This window comes from Nannobrachium achirus, assembly GCF_963921795.1.
Source record: "Nannobrachium achirus genome assembly, chromosome: 14".
Lineage (NCBI taxonomy): Eukaryota > Metazoa > Chordata > Actinopteri > Myctophiformes > Myctophidae > Nannobrachium > Nannobrachium achirus.
In genome coordinates this window covers 2,523,342-2,535,840 of record NC_137821.1, presented here as the reverse complement: position 1 = coordinate 2,535,840, position 12,499 = coordinate 2,523,342, and the positions used below count along the sequence as shown (strand labels likewise).

Below are 12,499 nucleotides of genomic sequence, written 5' to 3'. Positions count from 1 at the left end.
TTTTAAGACCTCATTAATACCTCCAGAAAATAGAATAAACTACAACTGCACTCTGTCGAGGTGCCAACTTGCGCCGTGCACAAGTAGGCCATGTACATGGCCTACTTGTGCACCAGCAGAGCGCGTCATGAGGTGTGCCCTGCTGGCCTCTTTGGCTGTGAATGAAGACATTACCAGGACTGCTCTTATATACCAAACTCTGCTGACGTCACCATTGGCATCACCAGGAATGCTGGTCTCTCATTGGCTGTTAATGATGACGTTTTCCAGAGATGCTGGTCCCTGATTGGGCTACAGACACTGACATACAAACCTATCCGATTACTGTACTTGTGCGCTCTGCTTGCGCAAGTTACTAGAACTACACTCTGTCGAGGTGCTCACCACTGGCATCACTACTGGCGATGCCAGTGACATCACCATTGGCATCACCAGGAATGCCGGTCCCTCATTGGTTGTTAATGATGACGTTGCCAGAAATGCTGGTCCCTGATTGGGTTACGGGCTTAAACAAAGGAGGACACCGGCATACATACCCAGCTGATCGCAGTACTTGTGCGCTCTGCTTGCGCAAGTAATAACTCTAAAGTGAATGGGTTTTTGGCCAGACCTTACACTTGATGTTAGTACCTTAATAAATATTTATTGTTATAAATACTAGATGCTTTCAGTTTGCCTGGCTCTCGCCAATAGACCCGTCCACTCTCTGAGTGGACTGCTTCTCTTGGTCTGGTGTTGTATAATGAACCTCTACCTGCTCTGGTCTGAGGCAAGCCCAGGCCAATGAGAGTCGGAGCCTCGGAGGAGGGGGTGGGTCTAACGAGACAAGCAAATCAGCAGAAACAGAAAATCAACGCAGCTGAGCTCTTAATTGCTCCCTTTGAACTTCAAAGGGGTTGTTAACTGCAGTAATTGATTGAGGCATACAAGTGTCAATAGCTCGTTAGTTATCTCTCTAATCAATTAAAGCATCAAAGACAACGACCTGTTTGATGCCTGTCATAGAGGGGAGGGGGAGGGGGGAATGTTTTTGTGTACACAAGTCAAACACAACCCCTCCCACCAGATCTCTTGTGATTGGGAATTTCACATTTTAAATCCCCTTCCCTTGGAAATCTCTCTTTTCGCGTCAATGGGACAATGTCAGACTCAAGCTCCAGCGCAGAGTCTGAAATCAGGCTAGCTTTCGGTCGCTTGTTTAAAGTCTTCTTTCAATTACCATGATTGCCAGACCCATGAAATGGGTAGGCCTACATAAGCAAATGTCGGTCTGTCTGTCTGTCCTGGTTTTCTATATAAAGGGTATATATGATGATGACATGATGATGACATGCCTACAAAAGGCATGATGTCATAAATGATGATGACAGACAGGGGGTCTGGCACAACCAGGTTGACCTGGTCTAGTTATTAAATGATCTTCTGTCAATTAGCCTACCATGATATTAACTAGACCAGGTCAACCTGGTTGTGCCAGACCCCCTGTCTGGCCGGCTACAGACCTAAAGGCACAAAAACGAGTGCGTGTCGTGTGGGGGAGGCGGGGGGCAGGCACAGCGCAATGCATTCCGGATGGGAGTCGAGTGGTTTGAAGTCGAGTGCGAGTCGTGTGGTGTTGTGTGGTTGCGTCCAACTTGCTCACGACTCGCACAGAGACAGTTGTAGGCGAGCACTGGGGAGCAGACAAGCTGCACTTGATGAGACAGAAGGCAGGGTTCAGCTGCCAACCAATAGGAGAGAACCACCGTTCTGCGGCGAAACTGGGCAGAGCACACTTGTAGTCCACTACACTACAGTGCGTTGAGCCTTCGGTCTGCAGTGATCATCGCGCTGTCTCTCCTCTTCCCTCGTTCTCCTGGCCATTTCAAGCCGCTTCTCCCTCCTTCTCCTTCTCCTCGCCACCAACACCGCCAATACAAGCGCCCTTTTGCGTCCTCTAAACAACATTTTGCCCAACAGGTGTCACCAAGCAGCAGCAGTACTGTCCACCGACGCCAACTCCAAAAAGACTACACGCTCGAAATCCACTTACACTTCCGCCTCTCGCTGGACGGCCCACGTCCGCAAAGCATTGTGGGAAATGTATTCTTTTTTGGAACAGACTTTCCAAACGGAACAGACTCGCACTGAACACAGAACGTTCCAGTCTGAGTGCGGCCTCTGTCATCATCATTTATGACATCATGCCTTTTGTAGGCATGTCATCATCATGTCATCATCATATATACCCTTTATATAGAAAACCCGGACAGACCGACATTTGCTTATGTAGGCCTACCCATTTCATGGGTCTGGCAAAAATGATGGTCCCATCATTTTTTATTATTGGTGTGGTTGCTATAGGCAACACACTATTGTATTCTGTCAGAGAATTCTTTCAGACAGAATACTTTAGTAATGTTATCCAGATTGTAAGCCAGGCTGCACAACAGAAAGGTGAAGCTTTTGGTGAAGCTTGACTTGACATCATAGTATAGAAACGGTAAGACGGAATTCATTTCCCTGTGGGTTCCTCGCGAGTCAGTCAGTGCAACCACACTTGCATTAATATCTCAGAATTGCTTCTGTAAAGTTATTATTTTTATCTGTTCTACAAGCTCACAGATGTTGTAGATCGGCTATTTTCTGCTAATGTTCTCCTCAGAATAGGGTATAGGGATAAGGTTCCAAGCGGTTAACGGGAAGAAAAAAAAAGTTCCTATCACAATTTCAATTCAATTCATTTCAATTCAATTCAATTCAAATGAGCTTTATTGGCATGAGAAAACATACCTTTACATTGCCAAAGCAAGTGTCAAAATATATCACAGAAAGATGTGACGGCCCCCTCCAAGTATGTTTTCTCATGGCAATAAAGCACCTTCGAAATGAATCGGGGAGGAAATAGATCATGAAAATAGAAAACAGATCCGTCCCTGGGTGGGCTCGAACCACCAACCTTTCGGTTAACAGCCGAACGCGCTATCCGATTGCGCCACAGAGACCGACATGCCTGGCATGTTAACATATTTTCATTTTATAGTTAAACACGGACATCAAAGTCGGTTTGACGGCGATACATGGCTAAAAAGTATTCGAAATTGGAAGTACAAATACCTAACCTCAAAATAGTAGCCTACAACTTGTACAGTTTCTATTCACCACTGGAAAATGTTTTGTGTTTTGTTCATTGGAGGTAGAAATATGCCTGCGTGAAACACGCGTGGCACTGGCGCGGCACTGGCGCTACCCGGCGAGCGCTCGCCTACCTCGCTTCCTCCTTTACTGGCCAACCGCGGGGCTCCTCGCGTCCAAATAAAAAGAGACCGGGTTCAATTGTCGCCAATGGAAGATCTCCCCCGCGGTGGTTTCTTTCCAATCGGAACGCCTCCCGTCGCACGTCCATGTGTCTGCCAATAAAATCGCCGGACTCCTTTTTCATTTCTCCTCCCCTCCCCTCCCTCCCCCGATCAAAACACAACGTCCCTCGCGGGATTCCAACCAATCACGCGCCGTCTTTTCGGGTCGCTGTTCCGGTCTGGGGCCAGAGCGGATATGGAAACGCTACTTGCTTTAATGTGGGCTTACACATTACCGGATACAGTAGGCGGGCTCTAGGCAGCATCTGAGCACAGATCAGCAAATAGAAACCACACGAGATGGCTATGAACAGTGGTAGAGTGAAGTGAGCCACATTCTCTCAATGCAGCGTCCGACGTTGTCACGTTTAAAAACAAACAATTGTCACTTAGAGACCTTTGGATGCAATGGACACTGGCTTTGTTATCCTAACACTCAAGGTAAGTTTCGTGACTTCTACAAATTACTATGGTAATGGTCTGGTCATCTGCATGAAATGCATTACCATACACACAATAACATTCTTCAAGTAGGCAATAGGCATGGTGATGGTGTCTGCTACTGTCTTTCATTTGATCCATGGCTTGCCAATACTATCTAGTTAATGCTTTATTTGTAAAGACATTTTAATATAGGCCTATCCTATGGATTACATAGCTAAGTTACTGTCCTGCTATTGCAATATTAGGCTATTATTATATGTATATATATTTTTTTAAGGTATTGTCAGTGTCATTGAAACATTAAGATAAGGAGTCATATAGTATGTTAATGAAAGTGAAAAGGAGAAAACTACATTTGGCTCATCAACAAAGCATAACAAACAAATTAGTGGTTTATAGATCTATGTGTTTCTCTTATACATTTAGTACAAAAGGACCCACATGTAAACACGCCATTGTGCTTTCTTGGGTTTAAATCCTATTAGTAGACCTTGTATCTGATTCTGAACTGTACTGTGCTTTTCCTTTGTGAACTGCTAACAAAGTAACTATTCAATCAAAACCATAAAGACACTCAGAGTTAAGGGTCTGTGCAAATAAAACATTTGAGAACCAGTATATCAGTGTCATACATAAACCTGTATGGAGACTTGACATTCTGTAATTGGATCTTATGATCAAAATAAGAACATTATAATAGTGTGTAAATCTGTGCCACATACAAATGTCTGTGTACAGACATAGATGGCCCCTGCATGATGGCTGCTAAAAAAAGATAACGCCATGGTGGGATCTGATGTGCGATGGGCATACTGTATTATCACATAGGCAAACATAAACTGTCACCTGTGTGACACTGAATTTGTATTGATTATACATATTTCTCTCTATTTCTCCTTTGCTGTCTCCCAGACCTCAGCTGTTCTCTCTGCACCTCTTCACCAAAGGCGAAGCGCCTCCACGGCCAGATTCAACAAGCGGACAGTGCAGGCAAATTCATGCAGGAGTGGCTAGCAGACAACAAAAAATAAATGAGCAGATGTTTGCCTCTCCCTTACTTAAATTTGTGATGTAGTTGAGACTTGTTTTATTATTCTTGTGCAAAGTGTGATGCCACCAGAGCCATCAACATATTGTCGCTGTCGGGCAGAAACCATGTCCCATTCCTTTTATTTTATTGTAAATGAATGCCCTACTTTATCATACACGAGTGTTGCATAAAAGTAGTGAAAATAGCAGATCTACAAGCCCACATCAAAGTGTTGTCAGCTTGTAGATCGTCTATTTTCACCATGTTAGCAGATCTATAGGCCCACAAGATGCTGACGTGTTGTCAGCTTGTAGATCAGTTATTGTCACTATTTTAGATACTTTTTAAATAGTGATAAGAAATAAGTGATAAGTAACGTTTTGGACATACAGGGTTTCCACCCAAGAGTGATGATGTATTCATATATAATTTGTTGTCACCATGTTTATGTTGTATGTGGGATTAATACCCTGTTGTATTTGAATCTTTTAGATTAAAATTATATTTACCTTTCATGCAGTTGCATTTTTTTACTTAATGAAATATGTTATGCTTTTACCTCAATGGTTGACTTTGTTGATCCCCATTGGAAATAAGTCCAGATGTCATAATATTGTTGATGTTTGTTTGTTGTAACTCATACAGAGTAAGATTTTAAAAGAAATGTCAGCAGCATTAGTTAGAATGAATGAAATACAAGGTACTTCTAAGTGAATTTGTTCCAAACCAAGATGAAATAAATACTGATCTGCATTTGCAGTGGATCTCTGAATAAGAGAAAATAATTATTATGTTATATAAGTATATAAAATAATAATAATTATAAGTATAACAATACATAAAATGTACAGTGAATATATAAATGCATATATACTGTGTACATCTATAACCAGTGAATATAAATAGATGTACAATACATCTATGAATGAAGTACAGTCTCACAAGGGTTATACTTAGGCATCTGTCAATATGTGCCAATGTACCGTAGGCCTACATGTTGTATTGTAGTAATACAATAGTACAAATAGGTTAGATGATGGTGAGAAAATTGATTTTGAGGTCCATTTAGAGATGGTTAAAACAATGAGGACGTTTCTTTCATTCATTGAGTTTTATTTTTGCATGGCGTAGGTGGGAATCGAACACCTGACCCGGCGTAGGTGGGAATCAAACCCACGACCTTCGGATCCTCAGCAACCATACCTAAAATCGACAAAAGTCACAATTTTCATGAATCTATCATATATACTCATAAACCACTTGGACAGATCACTGGGGAGATGCACACGAAGACTGGCCTGTTGCATTTTTCATCCCTTCCACGCTCGTTTTCTCTTTCTTTCTCTCTTTCTCCTCTTTTTTCCTTCTTCCCCCTTCTCCCCCTCTCCCCTTCCATTTTTTTCCCCCTTCCCCCCCTAGGTAGGCAATTGTTACCAAGCCCCTGCCCGGCTAGCTCCAGTCGGTAGAGCATGAGACTCTTAATCTCAGGGTCGTGGGTTCGAGCCCCACGTTGGGCGCATTGATTTTTAACCCAGTTAACCACGATATGAGAGATATGGTTCTTCACTTTCATCTGTTTTACACATAACAGGTCTGCTAACCCTCCAACAAGAGTGTCACCTAGATTTCGACTAGTCATTAATTGATTGATTGAATATTCTATTAGACAAAAATGTAGAACTGTACTAATACAGTCAAACAAGAATAAAACGGATGTTATTGGCTCGGTGACGTAATCGCAGTGTTTTATGGAATACGAGTGTTTTATGAAAAACATAGAAAACAATAGAATAGCGCCCAACGTGGGGCTCGAACCCACGACCCTGAGATTAAGAGTCTCATGCTCTACCGACTGAGCTAGCCGGGCGGCTGGTCACATGACGTGGAGGGTGGGATCTTATAAATCGTGCTGAAGTGAATGCTATTGGCTGTGATTCATGCCAATCAAAACGTCTGCTTCCAGAACTAAAGCAACAGCGCCTCCACGTGGCCGTCCAGCGCCTCTGTGGCGTTTAGATGGGTCATTAATTAGTTCACACATTAATTTATAAAGTAGTCTTTACTTTTAGATTTTACTGGTCGTCAACGTGGAGTCTGGTCTGGGGTTTTGATTGATTGATTGAAGACTTTATTGTCAGTTTGCATAGGAAAGGTACAGTTTCATGACGGTACAGTAACAGTTCACTGGTACAAGGTCTACTAAAAGGAGATCCTAGAAAAGACTATGGAAATAAGGTAGGAAATAAGCTGAGTGAGGCCCAGGGGGTCCCCACGCAGATAAAAGCTTCAATATCATCACAAGTAGAGAAGATGATACAATGATGTCCATTTATTAATTCATACAAGTTTCACTCGATGACAGGATGGTCACATGATCAATATCACATGATTGAACAGTCATGCACACGGTCTCTGTGTTAACCAAGGGGTTGGTGGTTCGAATCCACCCAGGGACCGATATGTTTTTCATCAGTTCTGTCAGCTCTGTGCTCCTGGGAAATCAACCACCCTAATGACAACAAACTGTTGAGTGACATCTAGACCTCCTGCATATATAAACAGAAAAAAATGCTGCTATTTGCTCCAAAGACTGCAAAAGATTGCTGCTATTCGTTTCAAAAGGCTTTGTACCCTGTATATATGAGTCATTCCACGAAACCGGTACAATTTGAGGTCCCTCTAATCCTTTTAGCTGTATTTTATCTATTTGGTCACCACAATTGATTTTTAAAAGCTTTTATCATTAATTGAAATGTTCCCTTTAATATTGTGTAAAACTTACATACATTTTGTCTCAATTCCAGAAATTATCTTCCCTTTTTTTTAGTAGACACCACCTATTTTGTCCATTTTCTCATGTCCCAGGTGGCTGCTAAGGAAAGTGGACTTGAGATATAACTACTAAAAATGTAAAATAATCCATAAATTATGCTATTCACATAAAACCAGCAATGTACTCTATTGCTGGACATGTTTAGTATTTTAATAGATAGATGATTTATCATTAAAATCACATAATATAGCTCCGTCCCCCAATCGCACTCAACCCCGTTACAAAGTCATTCTCCTCTCTGTAAAAAGTATGGATGCTCCTTGAGTGACATCAACAACATGCAATGGCATTCTACAAGTCTACTGAGCAAGATGCTGCAGAAAGAGGACATTTCCCAACTTTTTGCACCTATTATAATTATTATTACCCTTTATAATTTAGGGCTTGTAGATTTCAAAAAATGAAAAGAATTGTATATTCATCCACAAGGTGTCGCCATTTGACTAAAAACGCGTTGAATGGAGGAGGGCTCGGAGGGGGCGGGGCTTGGAGGGGGCGTTCCGTTTCTCACAGCTCAGAGCTTTACACTCTGAACACAACAACACACACACACACAGCGAGGTTGAGCAGTGTGAGCCCACAGGACGGTATTTATTCACACACACGTTTACAATTATGGAACATACCGATAATAGATCAACAAACAAACATATCGAGAGAGCTGCTAGGGATAAAGAAAGACACGTGATCCAAATGCGGAAATAAGACAGAGAGAGAGAGAGAGAGAGAGAGAGAGAGAGAGAGAGAGAGAGAGAGAGAGAGAGAGAGAGAGAGAGAGAGAGAGAGAGAGAGTGAGTGAGTGGTTCATTATTTTGCTTTTGTTTAACATACACGCACGCACGCACGCGCGCTCACACACGTATTATATGGTACATGCACACGCGGAGGTGACAGGAGTTGAGCTACTGTATTTAAGGTAAGGTTCAAAGTTTCATATCACACATTTAAACTGCTGATACATTTTGTATCCAAGACCACACGAAACTTTGTGTCCGTCTGTCGCTACTGTTTGATAGACTGAATACTTTTATTAACAGTTTTCTAAATAACGTTACAATGCTTGTTAAAAGAACAATATGACAGACAGGAGTGTAATCTAGAAAGGTGCAATTATGCAAGTTGGTGCAAGTGTGGTTGCACTGACGTGAGTGACGAGGAATCTACTGGGAAATGAATTCTGTCTATCATGTATTGCAACCGTAGGTCACAGTTTAGTATCAGAACTGTCACATATCTTGTCCGTGACTCTATGGGTATCACCTGATAAGGCTTGTCTTTTTTTGTTGATTGATTTTCACGCTCTGACATCACTGTGATCTCAGGGTAACCAAATCCCTTTTATGCCCATATATGGAGATCCCTGTGATGCCAGGGGAACCAAATCCCTTTCATGCCCAAATATGGAGATCCCTGCTGACTACCATCACCTGGATCTTATGTAAAAGTCCATGTATGGGTATTCCCCAGAATCCTTTTTATGCCCTCATATGAAGGTCCGTGATGTCATCAATATTAATATGGTCTGATACATCACTGGCGATGGCCAAGACATGACCTTTCGTCCTTAACGGTGTCTTACTGGTATATTATTATATATTAGGGCATTAACGAACAAGTCGTCAAGTCTACTGAGTCGTCTTCATTACACAAGTCGACTCCCACCAGAGAAAGTCAAAGTTTGGAAAAAAAAATCCTTTGTATTTTTTTTCTATCATTATTTTTGCTCCATGTGTGTTGTGTGCGTCTGTACAGCATTCAAACAGTAGGATTGCTTATTGTCAAGGACAGAATGATCCATGTTACAGTGCTACATTACATTTGGTATAACATGGTTCTATTGTGAAAATAGCAGATCTACATGCTCACTTGTGAGCATGTAGATCTGCTATTTTCACAGTACAAAGGCAGGGCCTTCAGCCAATGAGGGAGCAGCGTTCTTGGTGATGTCACCACGAGAGGTCGCGCCACAGTGATGTGGACATCAGGGATATGGACACCAGTGATCTCCATATTTGGGCATAAACGGGATTTGTTCCCCTGGCATTACAGGGATCTCCATATCTCCATATATGGGCATAAAAGGGCTCCAGCTCCGACAATCTTGAGGATTGGTGGATTGGTGAGCTTCACATGACATCATAAAATCATCTTACTATAAAACGGGAGAAGTGGGCACAAACCTCTTGTTTCTTTTAAATTAAAACGGTGAAAACAGCCATCTAGAACAAACATCTAGAAGCTTGTAGATCTGGTATTCTCACTGCTTTTGAGTGAGTGACTCTCTTGTATGATGAAGTAAGGCGAATGAGAAATGACAGTCTTTTTATACCAGCTTGTGATTCAAGATTCAATCCATTTATTGCCATGTCAACATAGTTGATAGGAATGTGTCTTGGTTCACTCTCAGACAGTGCAGCAGATCACCATATTATATAAACACCCATGAACACATTGATTGATTGATTGATTGATTGATTGATTGATTTATTTATTAGAAGTTTGCAATAGAAACAAGTACAGTTTCATGACAATACAAATCACTGGTACAAGGTCAACTAAAAGGAGATCCTAGAAAGCCGAGGCTTATTTCCACAGGAACCACACTTTAAGTATCTCATATAACATTGAAAGACAGACGGATAGAACATAGTACTTTATCTAGGATAATATCAGTTTCAAAAGCATAACATCAAATATAAAGGCAGAAAAAAAGGGGGGGGGGGAGCATGGGGGCTTAGTCTATTTTCAGTTCCCTTGTGGAATCCACTGGGAACTGAATTCTATAATAAAAATAATATATTATTATAATACTGGTAGCTCATATTTCTGACGTCATAAAATCTCCTTCAATTAGCTGGAGATTTTGACGTCATCGGCTGTCTATCTTTTCTGGCAACACGATTTGGTAGAGAAACAGACTGTATCAAGTAGTAGAATACTGTTTCTGTTAGTGTGGTATGTGGCCGATGTGGCCTCCATATATGGGCATTCCCATGTGAAGTCCTGTTAGATATGGGCTTAATATTGATGACATCAGGGAACTCCATATATGGGCATTCCCATATGAAGTCCTATTAGATATGGGCTTAATATTGATGATATCAGGGAACTCCATATATGGGCATTCCCATATGAAGTCCTGTTAGATATGGGCTTAATATTGATGACATCAGGGAACTCCATATATGGGCATGAAAGGGATTCTGTTAGTGTGACATCACAGTGAAATCTATCCTATTTGAGAATAGACGATCTATAAGCCCATCTCACATAGCCGATCTGCAGCCTCACAGATCTGGAGCTCTTGAGATCGTGGTGAGCTTGTGCGTGGAACGGCTATTAACACTTATGTTGCAATGATTTTTTCCGGCCAATGTCTCGCGTTGCCATGGTTACCATAGACTTCCATGTAATTGTGCAAGTGTGTAAAAAGTGCACGACCATGCCTAGATGATGCACCACGTGTGTAGATGCTGTTCACAGCTTTCAAACAAAAAAATCCGCTTGGAAATCCGTGCAGGCATTCATGATTTATCAGCCATTATGTTTTCTACAGATGTAAACAAACATGGCTGCCATGTTTGAAAGAATGGGTTGGTGTGGGGGTTAAACATGCAATTCCGTGATCGCGATCATGCCTAATACATTTCTGGAGGTCCAAAAAAAAAAATTGGAAAAAAAATCTTTGAAAAAAAAAAAAAAACTTTTTTTTCAAAAACGGCCCAAACTCGGGAAACTCGGGGTTGGCACAGCACTAGTACCAATACAAACTCGGGAAACTCGGGGTTGGCACCATATGTGTTAATACGAATAGAAATTAAAAAAACAAGAAATCTGGAAGAAAATGCTAGAAATGTGGAATGTAACAAGGGCCGCCTGTTGCCTGTGGAATGTGGAGATCTGTGGTCACACTGGGAGTGTATTGTGTGTTAAACCATCTGGACCCGAGACGCATCCGTGTGGGTCAGATATGAACCCATTTAACCGTTATTTTGTGCTTTAACTATTGAAAAATAGCAGATCTACAAGCTCAAAGCGCGGCACCGAGTGCCGCGCTGCGAGCTTGTACATCTGCTATTTTTGAAAAATCCTGAGAATTGGTGCAAGACAAGTCTTTGAATATTTTTGTCTTTTAAATCCTTCTTTTAGGTTATTGATGGTTATTTATGTCAAGGACCACTAGAATTATATATAGCCTATTTGACCACGGACCCCCATTTAAAAAATATATATTTTTAATTCATTAATAAAAAATGTTTGCTTTAAAAGAATACAATATTCAAAGATTCTTCAAGATCTTTCACAAAAGATAGCAGATATACAAGCTCGCTGTGAGCTTGTCTGCTATTTTTGAACAGCCAAAGTATAAAACATTATGTGTAACTGGTTATGCGACACAACGCGTTCTCGGTATAAATATGTTAATATAGTGGCTGCCTCTCTCTCTCTCTCTCCCTCCCATACACTCCCATTCTGACCACAGTGTTAATATAGTGTCTCTCTCTCTCTCCCTCTCTCTCTCCCTCTCTCTCTCCCTCTCCCTCTCCTTCTCCCTCTCCCTCTCTCTCTCTCTCTCTCTCTCTCTCTCTCTCTCTCCCTCTCTCTCTCTCTCTCCCTCTCCCTCTCCCTCTCCTTCTCCCTCTCCCTCTCTCTCTCTCTCTCTCTCTCTCTCTCTCTCTCTCTCTCTCCCTCTCTCTCTCCCTCTCCCTCTCCTTCTCCCTCTCCCTCTCTCTCTCTCTCTCTCTCTCTCATGTGACATGCTTTCAGCTCAGCGTGTTAACACTACCCTCACCCCATGTTCAACTCTGACCCCTGACCCCCAGCTCCAGGTCCTAACACAGTGAACCAGAGGCC

The 12,499-nt window shown here is 41.9% G+C and overlaps 1 protein-coding gene across 1 annotated transcript in view; it reads left to right on the top strand.

The window, feature by feature from the left end:
* The first annotated feature begins 8,268 nt into the window (after positions 1 to 8,268).
* adisspb (adipose secreted signaling protein b) overlaps positions 8,269 to 12,499 on the top strand; it is a 38,693-nt gene continuing 34,462 nt past the window's right edge. Inside the window, exon 1 of the mRNA XM_080741330.1 lies at positions 8,269 to 8,561. The gene's annotated coding sequence lies outside the window, so the exon portion shown is untranslated. The remainder of the gene's footprint in view (positions 8,562 to 12,499) is intronic.